The following is a 19027-nucleotide window of genomic DNA, read 5'->3' as shown; positions in this document are numbered from 1 at the left end:
GACTTTTGGCTGACCTACCATATCCCCCACGGTGAATCCTGCCATGGGAGTGCTGGAAAATCCCGACCTTAGGTTTGGGTGATGTGGCACAATTTCAACACTTGAAGATGACCTAAAATGTGGAAATATTGTGAACTGTGAGTAGGATGGAGATAAACCTCAGGAGGGAAAAAAACAGGCTGGTGGAATAGACAAAGACCATATGAAATTTAATTCAGGGAAGTGTGAAGTGATTTATTTTAGCGAAAGGTAATACAACATAAATTGCAAAATTCTAAAATGCAGGGGCAGAGGGATCTGTATGTGTGTATATGCACTTAAATAATTGAAGGTTCCAGGACAGATTAAGAAAGCAGTCAAATAATCATTCAGGATCCCAGATTTTATAAACAGGGCATAAAGGACAAAAGGAAATTAAGATAAACCTTCATAAAATATTTCAGTTTGGCCTCAACTATAGTACTGGTCCAATTCTTAAAAGTTTATTTATTAGTCACAAGTGAGGCTGACATTACCACAGCAATGAAGTTATTTTGAAATTCCCCTAGTCACCACAGTCCAGGGCCTGTTCGGTCAATGCACCCAACCCACCATGTCTTTCAGACTGTGGGAGGAAATCAGAGCACCCAAAGGAAACTCACGCAGACACAGGGAGAACGAGCAAACTCCACACAAACAGTGACCCAAGCCAGGAATCGAACCCGGGTAACTGACACAGTGAGGCAGGAGTGCAAACCACTGTGCCACCGTGCTGCCCCACATGCTCTATCCTAGGCATCACACTTTAGGAAGGATCTAATGGATGCAAAACATATTAATACAAATGGTTCCAGGGATGAAGATCATCAGTTAAATGGATAGATTGGAGAAGCTGGGGCTGTTCTTCTTTAAGGAGAGAAGATTAAGAGGAGATTTGATAGAAGTATTCCAAATATACAGAATAGAAATGGAAAAGCTGTTCCTGGGGCAGAAGGAGTAAGGGCTAGAGCACACCAATTTAGTGATTGGTGAATGAACCAACTTAAGGAAAAATATTTTTTACACATCAGTTGGTTAAGATCTGACATGTACTGCCTGAGAGTGCGCTGGAAGCAACTTCAATTAAAGTCTTCGAAAGAGAATTGGATTATTTCCTAGGGAATAAAAGATTACAGGGCTATGAAGAAAGCATGGGGTAGCGGGACTTGAGGAGTTGCACTTGTATAGAGCCACTGGTGGTCGATGAGTGTTATACATTTGGTTCCAGCATGGAGGTGACATACACAATGTAGAGGTTATATGGTGTTCTGTGGGCCGACCGTTGATGTAAACATCAACATTTTAGATCCTTGTTTATATCTGTAATTGGGGAAGTGAATGAATGTGGATTGAACACTTTTCCCCTCAGCACGTACTGTACAGATCCTGCCCCTATTCAACCTGTGAGCAGATTGAGGACATAGTAGGGTGAAGGAAGGGGAAAAAGTGAAAAGAGTTTAAAGGATAAAGTAATTCCTTACTAAATGGTAAACAAGAGGGCATAGGTTTAAGGTGAGAGGGGAGAGACACAAAAGTGTCCAGAGGGGTAATTTTTTCATACAGAGGGTGGTGAGTGTCTGGAATAAGCTGCCAGAGGTAGTAGTAGGGGCGGGTACAATTTTACCTTTTAAAAAGCATTTAGACAGTTACATGGGTAAGATGGGTACAGAGGGATATGGGCCAAATGCGGGCAATAGGGATTAGCTTAGTGGTTTGAAAAAAAGGTCGACGTGGACAAGTTGGGCTGAAGGGCCTGTTTCTATGCTGTAAACCTCTATGACTCTATGACTCCTAACAGAGTGTTGTAAATGTTTCTGTTTGGATGCAAAAGTATACCATCTATATTCACTGTAGGTCCAAATATACCACAGAATGCTCAAAGAAGGACTAGGAATCCAATATTTTCTGTGTAGATCATGACGTCAGGCTTCTGAAATACATTTTACACCTTTTATTTGTTTTTCTCTTTCAGGCTCTCATATGCTTGCATTTTTTTGCCCCATCTACAAATCAAGAAATGCTTGATATGTCTGCAGCTTAAGCCACAGACTGGTGTAACTATATGTTTCATACGTCCTAGGGTTATAATCACATCCATTCTCAAGTTGTCAGTGTTTTGTGGTGTGTCAGCTTTTCTGAAGCTATTACTTGGCTTTTACCGGTTGTTTAACTTGGCATTTACGCACTGTGTGTAGCTAAGTTATATTCTAAATGTCAAAAAAGACTTTCATAGGAAACTTGGAAGAGAAGGAAACAAGAAAATTGAAGCAGTTAATGAGGCATTTAGTGAGTCAGGGTTAAACAGCCATTGGGTTATAGAAACTCAAATAGCTGATCCTGGTCCTCTAAATAGAAAGTAAATGACTCATAGAGGAAAGGCAATTTCTTCGAAAGGCTTCATCTTGGATAAAGTTTGCTTTCTCAGGATTAAGAAATAGGAATTCAAAGAGGTATGACCATTTTGGGGGCAGGTTTTGAGGGAAGCTGAACACCTGCATGTTCCAGAGCTGTGCCCCTGACCCTGGTCCACATCCTGTGTTCAGGACATTTCTATTTTGTGGGAGGTGCCAGTTCAATTTACATTGTCAATTGGACAGTTGGCCCAGGATCCATTGAGTTGCTACGCCAGAGTATAGACGGGCCTGAAGACCCATGGGAATTTGCAAAGGAAACGTTTAACTGGTTTTGCCAAGCCTGATTTTTTAAAAACTTTTAAATCTTCCCTGAGGATCTGGTTGCTAAGCTAGAAATGATTTCCTGATTTATGATTTATTTCCCTCATGTTGCCATATGCCCACCTGTGTGTGCAACTTGGCACATTATTCAACTACACCTAATTGTGGCAGAATCTTGGAGGGGATAAATGAGATAGTTGACTGGGCCTTACATCTAAAAAACTGTTAAATGTCAAACTTCACTATTTCACAGAAATTGTTTAGTATTTTATTTGTAATATAGAGCACGATGTAATTCTGCCAATAGGAAAATGAGCATTACAACAACAACTTGCATTTGTATATCACCTTTAATGTTGTAAAGTGCCCAAGATGTCTCACAGGAGCGTTATCAAACGATCTTAGAATTCATGATCAAAAAGCTTGTTCAAAAAGGTAGGCTTTAAGGAGTGTTTCAAAGAAGGAGAGAGACGAGTGGTTAGGGAGGGAACTTCAGAGCTTAGAGCTTTGGAAGCTGAAGATATAGCTGACAATAGTGGAGCAATTCAAATCAGGGATATCTAAGAGGCCAGAATCGGAGAAGGATTGTGATCACGAAAGGTCAAAGTTGGGAAGAGGTTACAGACATGCAGAGGAGTGAGGCCATGGAGGAATTTGAAAACAAGGGACAGAATTTTAAAACTGAGGCTTTGCCGGCTTGGGAGGCAATGTAGACCCAGAGAACAGAGGTGATGGGTGAATGGGGCATTTTGTGAGTTGGGACACAGGCTCTTTTGATGAGTTCAAATTTATAGAGGATGTGAGGGGTGGGGGGAGGGGGGGTGGCGGGGAGGAGGGGAGACTGGCTGGGAAAGCATTCGAATATGGTAAGAAAGACTTGGATGAGAGTTTCAGCAGCTGAGGCAGGAGCCAATGTTGGGAAATATTACCATGGCTAAATAGGCTGTCTCCATTTTCTGATTTGGCTTAAGATAATGACATGAATGCTGCGATCTTACACAATGTACATTAACTTTTGTCAGCAGAACCAGGACATTTCTGTTTCCAGTAATGCAAAATATCGTCATGAACATAACTGTAAACTTTCGGCAGTCTTAGCATGATGTGGACAACATTGATCTATAAGCAAATTAAGGGTGAAATCCGCTTAATCTGATCAACCGTAAATAATCTCTTCAAAATATGACAGTGAATAAAAAATAGTCCAACTTGGTACTTAACATTTGAAGCAGGGCCTTGCGTAACATCAATGGCTCATTTTAATTGTCCCATCTATTAAAATGAACAAATAACAAGTTATTCTACTGCATATTGTGACTTGAATCTGTTGTAGTGGACCAGCCCAAGAAACCTTCTATTTTGACCTAGGTTAATTTCCAGTTAAAATGACTCAAGATCATAGTTCTCTTTTAAATAAAACAAAACAATACATTTTCTATTGAATAACTAATAACAGTTAATGAAATATGGAAACATTTGAAAGGTTTAATTTCTAAGAATGTGGCGTGGTTAGCAAATAGTTTGCTGATACTCTTTCATTGACATAACATTTCATTTCCTTGGGTTCTTTGAAGACGGAATGGAAGAAATTGCTTTCAACCATGTGGAGAAAATCTGATTTTACAACATGTAAAAGATCATTATGATAAGAAAAACTTTAAAATGCATGCATGGGGTGCACTGAGCAATTCTATATCCCCTGTGGCTGTAAGTTGTCATATGTGCCTTCAGGCAAAAAGTTCATTGGTGCGAGTGAGTGTCACTTTGTCTTTCACCAGGCTAATACACAAATATGGAATATTAAACAGTGGATAATGGCACTTCTTATCCACCTGTATTTACCAAATGTATCTCTACTCGATCTACATTTCTTCAATAGCATTCTCAGTTCAGCTCTTAGAGTGCTGCACAATTGCAAGTGATGTCTTTTGGATGAGACCTTGAACTGAGGTGCTATCTGCCCCCTCAGGTGGACAGAATAAAATTTTACGGCACTATCTGATGAAGAACAGAGCTCCCCACCTCACCTACTCCCCCCCCAATATATTGGCCTATAATCAAGACATAAATATAGATTATCTTAGTCATTTATTCTATTGGTGTTTGTGGGATCTTGCTGTGCTCAAATTTCGTGCTTTGATTCTTGTAATATAAGGACCTGGTTAGAAAGGGTTAATGTGGGACTGAGTATTATACCTTGCAGTGATGTAAGAGAATACATAACCTATACCTCAGGACCAGTGTTGTGTTGGTCAGAGCTGTGCATTGAAGCAAGCAATGAGACATCTCCGAACATGGGCCTTTACCTTACCTATGCATATAGTTTTGCATAGTTAATAAATACTTACTAATGAACCACCTAAGACTAGGGTAGCTTAAAAAAGCCCAACAGCTAACAAGATGGTGGCAGTGAATGGAACAACTCAAAACCTTTCAGAATCTGAAGAAGTAAATTAAAATTCTGTGACACTGAAGAAAAAAATCAAAGAAGCACTCTGACCTGAAAAAAGCTGAAGAAGCAAAGATGCAGAAGAAAATCATCAAAGAAAAACCTACAAAGAAAGGCTTGGAAGCTGAAGGCAGAAATTAGATTCCTCACTGCAGCAAAAGATTCCATTGAATCCTGTGGAAAATCTAACTTTAATTCACAGAATTCATTTTAGCTAAATCTGCAACGCACCATCTGCAGATTTAGCTAAAAAATTAAAATTGCTGGACAACACAGGTCTTAATTTTTAACAAAGTTAAATAGTGCAATGGTCAGAAACTGCCATTTAGATTGCACTTCCAGAAACAGGACTCCCAATTAGCACCCGATACATGGCAGCCAAGTCCGTTCTGAACAAAGGAAACGTAATAATAAATTAAAAATTAATCACAATGAAGTATGAAGTTTTAAATGTACATCAAATGTTTCCAAGCACCAAAAACATTGTGTTCAAATAGGGAACACTCTGACCAGTCAATCCAGGCAGCCATTGTTGAAACAATGCAAGCAGTGAAATTGTGAATGCCAGTAGTGCCAGTAATGCCTGTCAAAACTGGAAAGGATGGGAAAACCCTTTGTGGAAAAGCGTATGGTCGTGTCATCTTCGAGTTTTGGAAACCAGTTTTTTCTATTCATTCATGGGACATGGGCATCGCTGGCTGGCCAGCATTTATTGCCCATCCCTTGTTGCCTGAGGGCAGTTGAGAGTCAACCACATTGCTGTGGGTCTTGGTAAGCCAGACCAAGTAAGGACAGCAGATTTCCTTCCCTAAAGGACATTAGTGAACTAGATGGGTTTTTCCGACAATTGACATCATGGTCATCAGTAGATTTTTAATTCCAGACAATTTTTATTGAATCCAAATTCCACCACCTGCCGTGGTGGCATTCAAATCCAGGTGCCCAAAACATTAGCTGAGTTTCTGGATTAATGTTAGTTTATTTATTAATGTCACAAGTAAGCTGACATTAACACTGAAGTTACTGTGAAAATCCCCTAATCGCCACATTCCAGCACCTGTTCGAGTACACTGAGGGAGAATTTAGTATGGCTAATGCAGCTAACTAGCACATCTTTTTGAACTGTGAGAGAAAACCAGAGGACACAGAGGAAACCCACACAGACAGAGGGAGAATGTGCAGACACCACACATCAGTGACCCAAGAATCGAACCCAGGTCCCTGGCACTGTGAGGCAGCAGTGCTAACCACTGTGCCACCATGCCACCTTAATAGCCTAGTGATAATACAACAAGGCCACCGCCTCTTAAAGTTGAGCCAGCAATTTAAAAACATAACCATGGATCAGAAATTCACTCTTCCTGATCAATTTGGATTTATTCAAGGTTCAGATCAATCACAAAATTGGGGATTTTAGAGAAAGAGATTCTTTAAAAAGTTGATACTTCAGGTTGGAATAAAAAAGACAGAAGCTAAACAAGTTAACACACTGTTTTATTCAATATGTCCGATAATTAATTAATTAATAGACAAAGAATTAGTGAGTCATCTGTAAAATTTGAAGTTTTAAAATAATTTGATGCTTATTTTAACCTCAGAGGTAGCAAAATTTTTGAAAGGGTTAAATTTAATGTAGCCAGCAGTCAGTTGATTTCTTCATTCATCAGAATGACTGAAGGCTGTGATTATGGTGGCCTAAGTGAATCAGAGATAGAATTGTTGTAGGACTGACCACTGGATGATGCACCTCAGGCATGCTTATTTATTTGTTATTATTTATCAGTGTCACAAGTAGGCTTACATTATCACTGCAATGAAGTTACTGTGAAAATCCCCTGATCACCATGCTCTGGCATCTGTTCACATACACAGAGGGAGAATTTAGTATGGCCAATGCACCTAACAAGCATGTCTTTCAGACTGTGGGAGGAAACCAGAACACACAAAAGAAACCCACACAGACATGGGGAGAACATGCACACTCTTCACAGACAATGACCTGAGCTGGAATCAAACTTGGATCCCTGGCGCTGTGAGACAGCAATGCTAATCACTGTGCCACCATGTCACCCAAGTGAAGGAAGACCTAACCTTTGAGAAATCCATCTAGACTATCAGGGAGTCTGAAATCTGCTCGCAGCACAAATCCATATTAAGGGGAAAAATCAAACAATGGTACGTACTGTTAAACTGCAATGTCCCGAGACATGGTACATTGGGGAGGCCATGCAGATGCTATGACAACGGATGAATGAACACCGCTCGACAATCACCAGGCGAGAGCATTCTCTTCCTATTGGGGAACACTTCAGCGGTCATGGGCATTCAGTCTCTGAACTTCAGGTAAGCATTCTCCAAGGTGGCCTTCATGACACACAACAACGCAGAGTCGTTGTTCCCATCCCAGAAAGAGCCCAGAACATCACTGCAAAAGATAAGGCCAAAGCATTTGCAGCAATCTTCAATCAGAAGTGGCGAGTGGATGCTCCATTTTGGCCTCTTTCAGAGCTCCCAAATTTACAGATGTCAGTCTTCAGTCAATTTAACTCACGCCACGTGATTATCAAAAAGTGACTGAAGGTACTGGATAATGCAAAGACAATGGGCCCTGACAATATTCCGGCAATTGTACCGAAGATAGTGCTCTGGAATTTGCCACGCCATGGCCAAGCTGTTCTAGAACAGTTACAACACTGGCATCCACCCAACAATGTGGAAAATTGCCCTGGTATGTCCCTTACACAAATAGCAGGACAAATCCAATCTGGCCAATTACTGCCCCATCAATCAAACTCTCGATCATCAGCAAAGTGATGGACAGGCTCATCAACAGCACTATCAAGCAGCACTTACCAATGATCTGCTGACTGATGCTCAGTTTGGTTCTGCCAGGGTTGCTCAGTTCCTGACCTCATTATAGCCTTAGTTCAGACATGGGCAAAAGGGCTGAATTCCAGAGATGAGGTGAGAATGACTGCCCTTGAAACCAAGGCAGTGTTTGAGCAAGTGTGGTATCAAGGAACCTTTGCAAAACTGGAGTCAATAGGAATCAGTGGCAAAACTCTCCACTGGTTGGGGTCATATCTTGCACAAAGGAAGATGGTTGTGGTGGTTGGAAGTCAATTATCACAGTTCCAGGATATCATCAGGGGTTCATCAGGCCCTAGGCTTAGCCACCTTCAGCTGCTTCATTAATGACCTTCTTTCCAATATAAGATCAGAAGTAGAGATATTTGCTGACAATGTTTGGTATTATTCACAATGCCTCAGATACTGAAGCAATCCATGGCTTAGAGGGTGATCTTTTAGGCGTCTACAAATTAATGAGGATCATAGATAAGGTAGATTGTCAACATTTTTTCCCAAAGGTAAGGGAGTCTAAAACTAGAGGGCATAGGTTTAAGATGAGAAGAGAGAGATACAAAAGGGTCCAGACACACACAGAGGGAGGTGAGTGTCGAGAACAAGTTGCCAGAGGTAGTAGTAGAAGCAGGTATAATTCTGTTTTTTAAAAAGCATTTAGACAGTTACATGGGTAAAATTGGTATAGAGGGATATGGGCCAAACGTGGGCAGGCTTAATGGTGAAGACTGGGCAACATGGAAAGGGCCTGTTTCCATGCTGTAAATCTCTATGACTCCATGACCATCCAGAAAAGAGCAGCCTACTTGACCTCTTCCACAAACATTCAATGTCTCCACCAGCAATGTGCCATCTACAAGACGCACTGCAGGAACTCACCAAGGTTCTTTAGGCAGCACCTTCCAAACCCATGATCATTATCATCTACAAGAGCTACAGATAGTTAAGAACACCACTACCTAGAAGCATCCCGCCAAGCCACTCATCGTCCTGACTTGGAAATATGTCGCTCTTCCTTCACTGTTGCTGAGTTCATTTCCTAGAACTTCCGCCCTAACAGCACTGTGGAGGTAACATACATCTCAGGGACTGCTGCGGCTTAAGAAGGCAGCTCACCACCACCTTCTCAAGAATGACTGAGGATAGGCAATAAATGCTGGTCTAGCCAGCGATGCCCACATTCCGTAAGTGAATAAAAAATAAGAATGCTTTTAAAAAACTAGGCTTATCCATTTTCATTACAGCTGTCAGAAGCCCATCATTGGTTAGAACAGCCAGCCACTGAGATGGTTACCACAACACCTCAATTAGATGAAGTCAAGAGAGCATCCAACAATGAGAAGAGCCTTAACTTCTGATTCCAATGCTAGTTGGGGAGGAAAAAACCTAAACCTCAGACATTGCAATTCCCAGCCAATATGAATTGCCACTCTGCGTGTAATACAGAAGTCACCAGTGTGAATACCATTGATTTCAGGGTGCGATACCTATTTCCACCTGGGAGGCTGAAACCAGCAGGCCTCTGCACATGTGCAGTGACTCTGCACTGTCAGCCTCCTGATCGTTGGCCAGCCCCCGTGACCCCCCCCACAATGTTATCCCCCCCCCCCCCCCCCCACCCAACAACTCATGGTCTGATCGCAGTCCTGCTGACCAATCCCAGGCTAGCCTCAACCCCCCCTCCCCCCCAATCCTGAATCCAGCCACCCTATCATCCACAGCTCCCCCCCAGCAGTCCTGAACCCCCCAGGCAGTGCCAGCAGGCAGAACTCCCTCTACAGCTTGCCCCAATCTCCAGCCCCTCCCCACCCTGCTGATGATCCCTCCCCATAGTGCAACCTCACCCCCTCAGGAGGAAGACCTCCCCCAGCTGACCACCAGCCCCCACCCCCAGCCTACCCTGATCACTGGCTCCCTCCTGCCCCCACCGATCCCAAATGCAGAGTGGCAGCAGGAGCCCCACCCTCACTGATTGCCCCACCCTATCAGCCCCCACCCACATCAGGCCCCACCCACACATGTCCCACCCCTTTGGCACTGCCCCATGCCCAGTGGGCACTTTGCGCCTAGGGCACTGCTAGGGTGACCATGCCCTTGGTGCACCACCCCTGCCAGCCAACCCCTGGGGGCCCTGATGGCCTCTCCTTCACTCCAGTGGTGTCATCTCAATAGTTCCCTGAAAGTGGGGACTTACTGTAAACCCCACTAGAGTGAAATAGTCTGGTGGGGTGGGAGAGGCTAGTGGGCCCATAGAATTCAGTCCTTGGCCCGCTAATTACATTTAAATTAAATTAAATTAAATTAAAATTAAAATGACTTACCTGGTCTTCCCACCAGTTTCCAGCACAGATCTGATGGCGCCAGAAACCTGATGCTGGAAGATGCGCTCATGGCAGGAACGTATGCGCAAATCTCACGAACGCCCGGCTGTGAGATTCTCCCACCCCACCGCGTTAGAAAAATAGCGCGGTGGGAGTGGGAGAATCATCCCCACATTTCTTACTTTATTACAAGTTACATCAAAGTTGACACTGAAGCCCTAATGCAGAATTACAAATCCTATGAAGTACTGACAAACTGACCAATATCTTGAGTGAGGATATGCTTTAAAGTGGCAATTGTACCCTAATAGAACAAGTTCCTACTTTCAAGGAGATATGAACACGAGTACATTACTTGGAAAAAAGTCCTTAATTGAACAAATGATTGTGCTTTGAGAACAATGGCATAATTTTACGCGTTGAGAGATATTAAGTTTCAAATAAAATGTGGAAATCCAATTCAGCGGTATTTTCATTGAATACTGACAAAGTAATGGACATAAAGCAATATTACAGCACTGGCTGAATTCACTCAGGAAACAAGTACTGCATTACATTTCTACTGTGCTTTGCCTTCTCATTTTTTTTCATTGAAAATCAATACCGTGTAAGAACTGTCCTAAATGTTTCTACTGAGGATGAACCTTAATTTTCAGTATGTAGCAAACTGAACACAAAACGACATGGCTGCTTTTTAACTGAACATTGTAATCTCATATATCTTTGTTGTGTAAAATGTTCTGTCCCCTATGATGCTCATGCAAGCTTTAATCAAAATGCATGGGTCTAAGCGACCATGGCCTTATCAAGTGCTGATAAAGCCTCCAACGTCATAATCAGGTTAGCCACTTTATCCATTTTTACAACTGGCTGGACTGCAGCCCCTGCTCTTAATGGTTAATGTGTGCAGGGAGGAAATGGAATGGGGAAGGGGGGTGGGGTGGTGGGGGAAGGGTCTGGCGAACGGAACAAACAATCAATTACAGAACAGGTTACAATGCATTAGGACAGGCAAACATGTGCTTAACAACATTATCTCATCAGGGAACAGCACGCATCAAAGAACCTTTAAAGAAAATATGTAGAAACATACATCTTCTCCACAGGGATTCCAACAGGGGTTATTTTGGAATGATTAATTAAAGGGAATCAATCTTCATTTCATTGATACTGACATGAAAAGTACTATGGCTTTGCTATAATCACATACAATTATTCAACTAACCTTCACCAAGGACATCATATTACTAGAAAATGTTAGACTGATTTTGGCAATTGAATGAGTATGCAGTCTGCATGTGCCCATACTTGAATATTCAGATCTTTCCACTTATCTGAGCACAAGATCACAGTTTTCTTGCAGAGACAAGGATGTTGGTTTGTCTGTTGAAATTATCTAACTATAGGACCAAATTGTAAGCTTTTTTCTTTGCACCATAATTATGTAAAACAGAAAATAAACTAATGATTTACATATTGCATCTTTATATTTGCAGCTAGTAATCTTCTACAGAAAATGCGACATTTCTGTGCACGGCTAAGCATATCTAATAGACTCAATATATTATGTACACGATTACTGTACCAAGGGAACAGAGTAGATTTTTAATATAGCTTTGAAAGACAAGAGGCTTTTATTGTATTGAGTGTTTTGGACAAAAATGAAGCTCTGGAAGGCAAAAGATGTTTCCCTTGTTCAAACTGAAATTGTTATAACATCAGATGTCATTTTCTGTTTGATTAGATCTATTAGAGGCCATTTCACATTTGTTGTTAAAAGATATTTGTTGATAAAAGATAGCTAATTACTGTAGACAATGGGGGAAGTGACAATTCAAAGGGGTTTCTCCAATTGTAACAAAAACTTAAATCCATTCAACAAATTTGCATTTACACTTTTACTATGTTATCCATAGCTTCACCATTAACACTCTTTTAAAACCGACCTGCAAAACCTTGCTTAGAATTGACAATTCAGATTTTTTTTAAAACAGGAATCCTGATCGTACTTTGAGAGCAGCAGTTTCAACGCAGGTTATAGCTCTGCAATAAGGGGAACTAGAGAGTGCACATTTCTTGCCAACTTCTTTCTCCTTTCCCCCTAAAGTACTAGTTTATTTTGGAGTACAGTTTGATGGCTACCCATCCTTCATAATGTGGATAATCACCAGGCAAGACTGTTCCCTTCCTGTTGGCAAACACTTCAGTGGTCACGGGCATTCAGCCTCTGACCTTCGGGTAAGCATTCTCCAAGGCGGCCTTCACGACACACGACAGCGCAGAGTCGCTGAGCAGAGGCTGATAGCCAAGTTCCGCACACATGAGGACGGTCTCAACAGGGATCTTGGGTTCATGTCGCACTATCTGTAACCCCTGTGACTTGCCTGGGTTTGCAAAACCTCACTCACTGTACTGTCTGGAGACAATACACACCTCTTTAACCTGTGATCAGTGCTCCTTCCAAACACATTGTTAGCCACTTTAAGACTTGAACAGCAGGTTAGGTGTAAAGATTCGCATTCTAATCAGTAATCTGTAAACTGTCTGTGCTTTATATGCTCTGTCTGAGGCCAGAACTCTCCATTCACCTGATGAAGGGGCTAACCCAAAAGCTAGTGAATTTACTATCAAATAAATCAGTTGGACTGAAACCTGGTGTTGTCAGACTTTTTACTGTGTTTACCCATCCTTCATCAGAGGTTCTGAAACAAACTGAACTGCCATGCTAGCTTAGATCAGATAACTCTGCACAGAACTGGCTATCACTCTTCATAGAATCACAGGATTTTTATAGTGCACATGGAGGCTATTTGGCTTATTGTGTCTGCCCCAGCTCTCTGAATGAACATTATGACGTAGTGTTATTCCCCTATTTTTCCCTGTACCCCTGCACATTAGAAACAATCATCTAATGCCCTCTTGAATGCCTCAGTTGAACATGAACCAACCACGCTTCCAGGCAGTGCATTCCAAACCCGGACCACTTGTGATATGTGAAAAACATTTTTTCTCACATTGCATTTGTTCCTTTTGCAAATCACTTTAAATCTGTGCCCTCTCATTGGGACTGTCTTGTCTACATGGTGTAGTTTCTTGCTGCTATAACAAATAAGCCAGGAGGAAGCTCCCAATTTCACCATTCATAATATCGGCATTAATCTAATTTAGGCCTCTAGTGCATCCCCATTGCTCTACCATTGGTGTTTGTGATTTCAGTTGTCTGGGTCCTAATCTTGGAATTCCGTCCTGCTCTCTGCTTTTCTCATTATTGTTAAGGGTGCTAGACAAACATAAATTGTCGTGGCACAGTGGTTGGCACTGCTGCCTCACAGTGCCAGAGACCTGGGTTCAGTTCCCAGCTTGGGTCCCAGCCTGTGTGGAGTTTACACATTCCCCCCCAATTCTGCGTAGGTTTCTTCTGAGTACTCCCAAGTCTGAAAGTCATGCTGGTTAGGTGCATTGACCTGAACAGGTGCTGGAGTGTGGCGACTAGGGGAATTTCACAGTAACTTCATTGCAGTGTTAATGTAAGCTTTATTTTTGACTAATAAATAAACTTTAATTTATAGAGCTCTTCCTATGATCAAAGATTTTAACCTTCATGAAAAAGAACTGTACAAAAATAAAGACAGTGTAGGCCCCAAATATGAAGAGAACACTTTAGGAAAATTCACTTTGATCTCTTGAAACGGTTGAACACTCACCTGAAAGCAATGAAGATGAAGGTCATGTATTCAATAAGAATAATTCTCAGATATTGTAATCCAAACCAGGAACCCTAGATCACAGAATCACCCTTAATATACACTGGTTGGAGTTTTCTGGCTGCTCACTGCTGCCAGTGAGAACAAGAAATTTGGCGCTCAGCCAAATCTCCATTCATTGCAATGGAACCAGAGAATCCCACTGGCACGAATGCCTGGAAAATTCCAGCTATTGAATTTAGCATTGTCAAATGAAATGAGAACTTAAGTCAGGAAATGAATATAAACAACAGTGTACATTGCATATGGAGGTAAACAGTCTTGTAATCAACGTGCTTGGTAAAGCAAATAGATATATCCTGATTTTTCCATTAAATTTCTTAAACCTAGGATTCAGTGAACTCCAATTGCATGCAACACTATTGTTTTAATTATCCAAATTATTCATATTCATATAGATACATGTTGCTGCCATCTGTCCAGACTTTCAAATTCTTATCTATTTTCCATTGCACTTGTTTTATTATATGGATTGTTAGTGGGTTTTTTGAACTATCGTAACAGCCCACCTTATCATTAAGTAAACGCTCTGCGTAGTGCAATTTACAGAAGTTTACTTTTTCATTGTTTCTCGACTGGATTTGCCACGAGCTTCCTGTTTTAACTGTGTTCCTATTTGGTTTTGCTGTAAATATTTCACACAACCTCCATCTTGTCTGCTACCCAGTGTTTGGCACAATTATACCTTTGTGGTACACTTTGATTACTGTGCTCCACAACTATGAAAAATTAGAATTCATTATTTCCATTAAACCGGCTGCACTTCATCCTTTGGTGCGTTTTATTTTGAATGAACAATTCCATCTAATTAAAATTATATATGGAGAGAGGGTGTGAGAGAGAGGGAGAGTCTGAGGAAGATGCACTGTACAAGATAGAAGTTAACTGAAAAGGAATTAATATTTCTGAACATGTACCAAATAGGTCACATGAGCTGCAAATTGAAGAAAATAAGTAAATTTTCTTTAGACTCTGAATAGATATTGCAGTTTTCTAATTAGCATTGTTCCCAGCATGACTTGATAGAAAAAGACAACATTAGAGAGAAGCACCTTAATAAAGGGACTTAATAAAGTAACAAAAAGCATAAACGAATGTGTAGCTAAGTCATGTTGTGAAATGGCTGCTGCGATGCTCGATTGCTTTCTGTTTGCTTTCTGCAGTGTTTCTTTTATCCGCTCAAATTAGAAACATGTGCACAATAATCAGTTAAGTAGATTTTTGTGAACCTCATTGTTATTCATTACTGGTGATCACACCAACTGCAAGAGGAAATTGTTGCATTAAAACCCAAATTGTTTTCTGAATAAGATCACAGAACATATGATCACTGTTAACTATTGGAATCATCAAATTAGTATGTAGCATCTTTCCCTGTAATCAGCCGTCGAAAAGAAAAAAAAATGTTTCATTACCATACCAGTTATATGATGCCATAATTCTGCAGATCCAAAGTCGTGCATCTTTATTACTCTTCCCTTCATTATGCAGGCTCCACTGGGCTCAAAATACTCACTGGAAAATGGCAAAAAAATTGGGAGGTGGGGAATGAATTTTATTTTAATATAACAGATAAACTATATATTCTAAGGAATAGCAAATACCTGTCAGTGAGTGTAAGGCTGTAATCAATCACAACTAATTCTCTGCCCTGCAATTCACTGCCAAAACATTTGCCACTCATTATTAAAAGGTCTATAGGCTCAAAATGACAGTGAAAATTTTACATTTTTCATGTTCTCAAAGTTATATATGGAGAGAGCGAGAGAGAGAGAGAGACTGAGGAAGATGCATTTGTACAAGGTGGAATGGTGGAAAAAAGCTGATAAGCTCTATGGTAAAAAGATGCAACCAATATCGGATCTGATGGCATATAATATTATTTTCTTGTATTTTTGATTTAACTTTTTGCATTTGCAGCTTATTGCAACACGATACATGATGTGAGAAAATTGTCAAATGTTGATCAAATACTGGGCAACATAACTCCACCACATATGTCCCACAATATAATTATAAATGCAAAACTCAAATAGGTGCCCAAATACCAGTACCAGCTGAAAGAAACCAATAAAGACTCAGTCATTTTGCTATTCTAACTGTGATAATAATGATTCTCGAATGCTGTTGCTCTTCCCAAGGCCAACCCATACACTTGGAAAACAGGTTAACACCAGTTTAATCAGTTGCAGAACACATCGTTATGTTGGACTTATCCCAGACTCACACAATCCAATCCAATACAATTTGAGTGGTACAATGTCCTGGTTTTGCATTGATAATAGCAGTGAGGCAATCAGTTCTCGTTGTTTACATGGAGTTACCTTGTGGCCAACTGAAGGAGTGCAGCTTTAGAAATACAAGACAAAGATAGTCCCAGGAAGAAACAATAAGGGATGTGAAATTATAGGAAAATTCTGTAAAAGAAACAGGACACTTGGTCAACCTGCAAGAATAACTTAGATTATTATCTGAAAAGAACCATGTGGAGAAGGCATGAGAGCAGCTCGTTCAGAGAACCAGCACAGACACGATGGGTAGGGTGGCCTTTTTCTGAGCTGGAACTATTCAATGAATCTATGATTTGAAAAATCGAGTAGCAAGTTTTGCACCCACACATGTGGAAATCAAATGTGAAATTCTGTAAGTTTCAATGACCTGCTCCACAACATGGTGCACTGTAATAAATCCCATCGATAGACTTGACACTGACATCAATGCTTGATGTGAACTTGTGGTACCTGTCCTCTCGTTCTCCACTAAAGATGCTAGAAACAGTTAGGGCTGGTGATTTCAACAGTGATTGAGTTTCTTATGGTGTGATTTGTGATAATTTACTGCCAACAATCTTTCGGCACTGAAAATGTAATTTTGCAAGCAAGGAAACTCATTTCTTCACAAGTTATTAATTGTTGGAAATTTAAAAATAATTGTTTCTTTATACTTTTTCCGTCTGTCACTTTTATCTCTCTCTCTTAATCAAATCTTTCTTTGCCATTCTTTCTTTAATTTTCTGTACCTAATTCCTGTTTTAGACTTAGCGTGGCTTGGTTAGGATTTTTCAATTTGATTTAAGAGCCTCATTGCTTCAAGCCCTGATCACAGATATTATAAATGGCCTGTAGAGGACACCTTGCTGGTTTAGACACCAGTGGTTGGATTTTCAACCACAGTTTGGGAATTGGAAACGGGGGCTAGTTTTGGGTACTGACCGGGGGCAGGCTCACTGTCACCAATCACAGGTGGGCTCCCAATGGGAGGCCATTTAGCATTCAGTAATCAGCTTCGCCATTGGCTGAGGATGGAGCTACTGATCTGTAGATCGAGGCAGTGGGCAGAAGCTTCCTGTCAGTGCCTGGAATGGGGGCTGAGGAGAGAAAACCGGCCTGTAGTACTCCATAAGCATAGTCAAATTTTCTCTCAGATTTTTGTGTAATATGTGCAAAAGAAACCTGGGGCTGTGCTTTTCACTGTCACTATGGTGGAGGGTGGTGGGGGTGGGGGATGGGGGGAGTGAGGAGTTTGGAAGGGGTGGATGGTTGCCGATAGAGCTGGCAACGCTAGCTGTACAAACATTGAGGCATCATCTTTAAAGGACACTCTGATCTGCACTAAAAATAAACTCCCTTCAACCCCACAGTCATAGGCGACCCCCCACACAAGCATTGGGGTGACCCTGTCCCCACCGCCAAGGCGATGTTGTGCCCCCACCCCCAAGCATCACAGTGCCCCTGCCGTACATACACAATCCTATAAGCACCAGCTCCCCCCCCCCACCCACAAGCATCAGGGTGCTTCTCCCCACCTACAAGCATTGGGCCTCCCCCACCATACAGGCATTGGGGCAAACTCCCCCACAAACAAGCACTTACATCAGGGCATCCCCAACTCCACAGGCATCAGTTTCTCCCACCCCACACAGGCATCAGGCTGAGCCTTTATCCACACAAGCATCTTCTATCCTTCCCCTCCCACCCTGCCCGCCATCATATGTAAGAGGGTTTTCCAGACAGTCCACACCAGGCACTGGCACCCTGGCTTTGCCATACTGGCACTGCCACCTGGCACAGGCACGTACCCAGGGCAGTCCCCAGGTATGTTCCTTCCCCCCCCCACCACCCCCCCCCCCAAGATATCTTGACATCTTGAGCAAGTTCCCTTGACTGATTCCAGTTTTTATACACCAGCTGTAAACCTTGCCGACAAGACGTCACGTATGCGGGGTATGAATATTCAGTGAGAGGGGAATTATACACCTGGGAAGCATATTCAATTGTATTAAAATGCATAGAAATGCACGCTGGCACCGGTGAGAGAAAATTGGGAAACAAGATCTCACTGGCTAGGATCTCATTTCCCGACTCTGGTGGGATTTTGGAGTTGGGGAGTTGTTAACAGTGACGGTTAACATAGGCTCAGAATTCTGCTCTATAAAAGAGAAATGAAGGTGATTGATTTTTCTTTTTAAAAAGCCCCAGCTGCCTGGCTATGGTCCTGAAGGAGCAAAGCTTTCAGGAGATGGTCAACTGCCACAGCTGTGGCCCAGTGGCTGTTATGGGTTTGGATGGGGAAGCCCTTTGCTCAACCGTTTGTGCTCCAACTCTCCCCGATCTCACCACCAGGTTAAAATGGACTGTCCACATTGCTCACTGAAGTTCCAGTTGGTGCAGGAAGAGCTTTAATAGGGTTTCCTAATGCTCAGCCGCCCTCAGTGGAAATGGCTCAGAGTCAGGATCGGGGCAGAGACCAGCACAGAGGTCTTCAAATTACACACCGCTCGTGTAGGACCTGGACCCCAACAAAGATAAAAATCCTGATCCATGCTACAATAAATCTCAGCTCTAAAGCTTTCAAATACTTAATAGGCAGTCTAGGTAAGATGGTGGTATAGTGGTCTAATAATCCAGAGGCCTTCGTTAATTCTCCGGGGACATGGGT

Source organism: Carcharhinus amblyrhynchos, chromosome 5, assembly GCF_965287045.1.
Source record: "Carcharhinus amblyrhynchos chromosome 5, sCarAmb.v2.hapA, whole genome shotgun sequence".
Lineage (NCBI taxonomy): Eukaryota > Metazoa > Chordata > Chondrichthyes > Carcharhiniformes > Carcharhinidae > Carcharhinus > Carcharhinus amblyrhynchos.
This window is presented reverse-complemented; position numbering follows the sequence as displayed.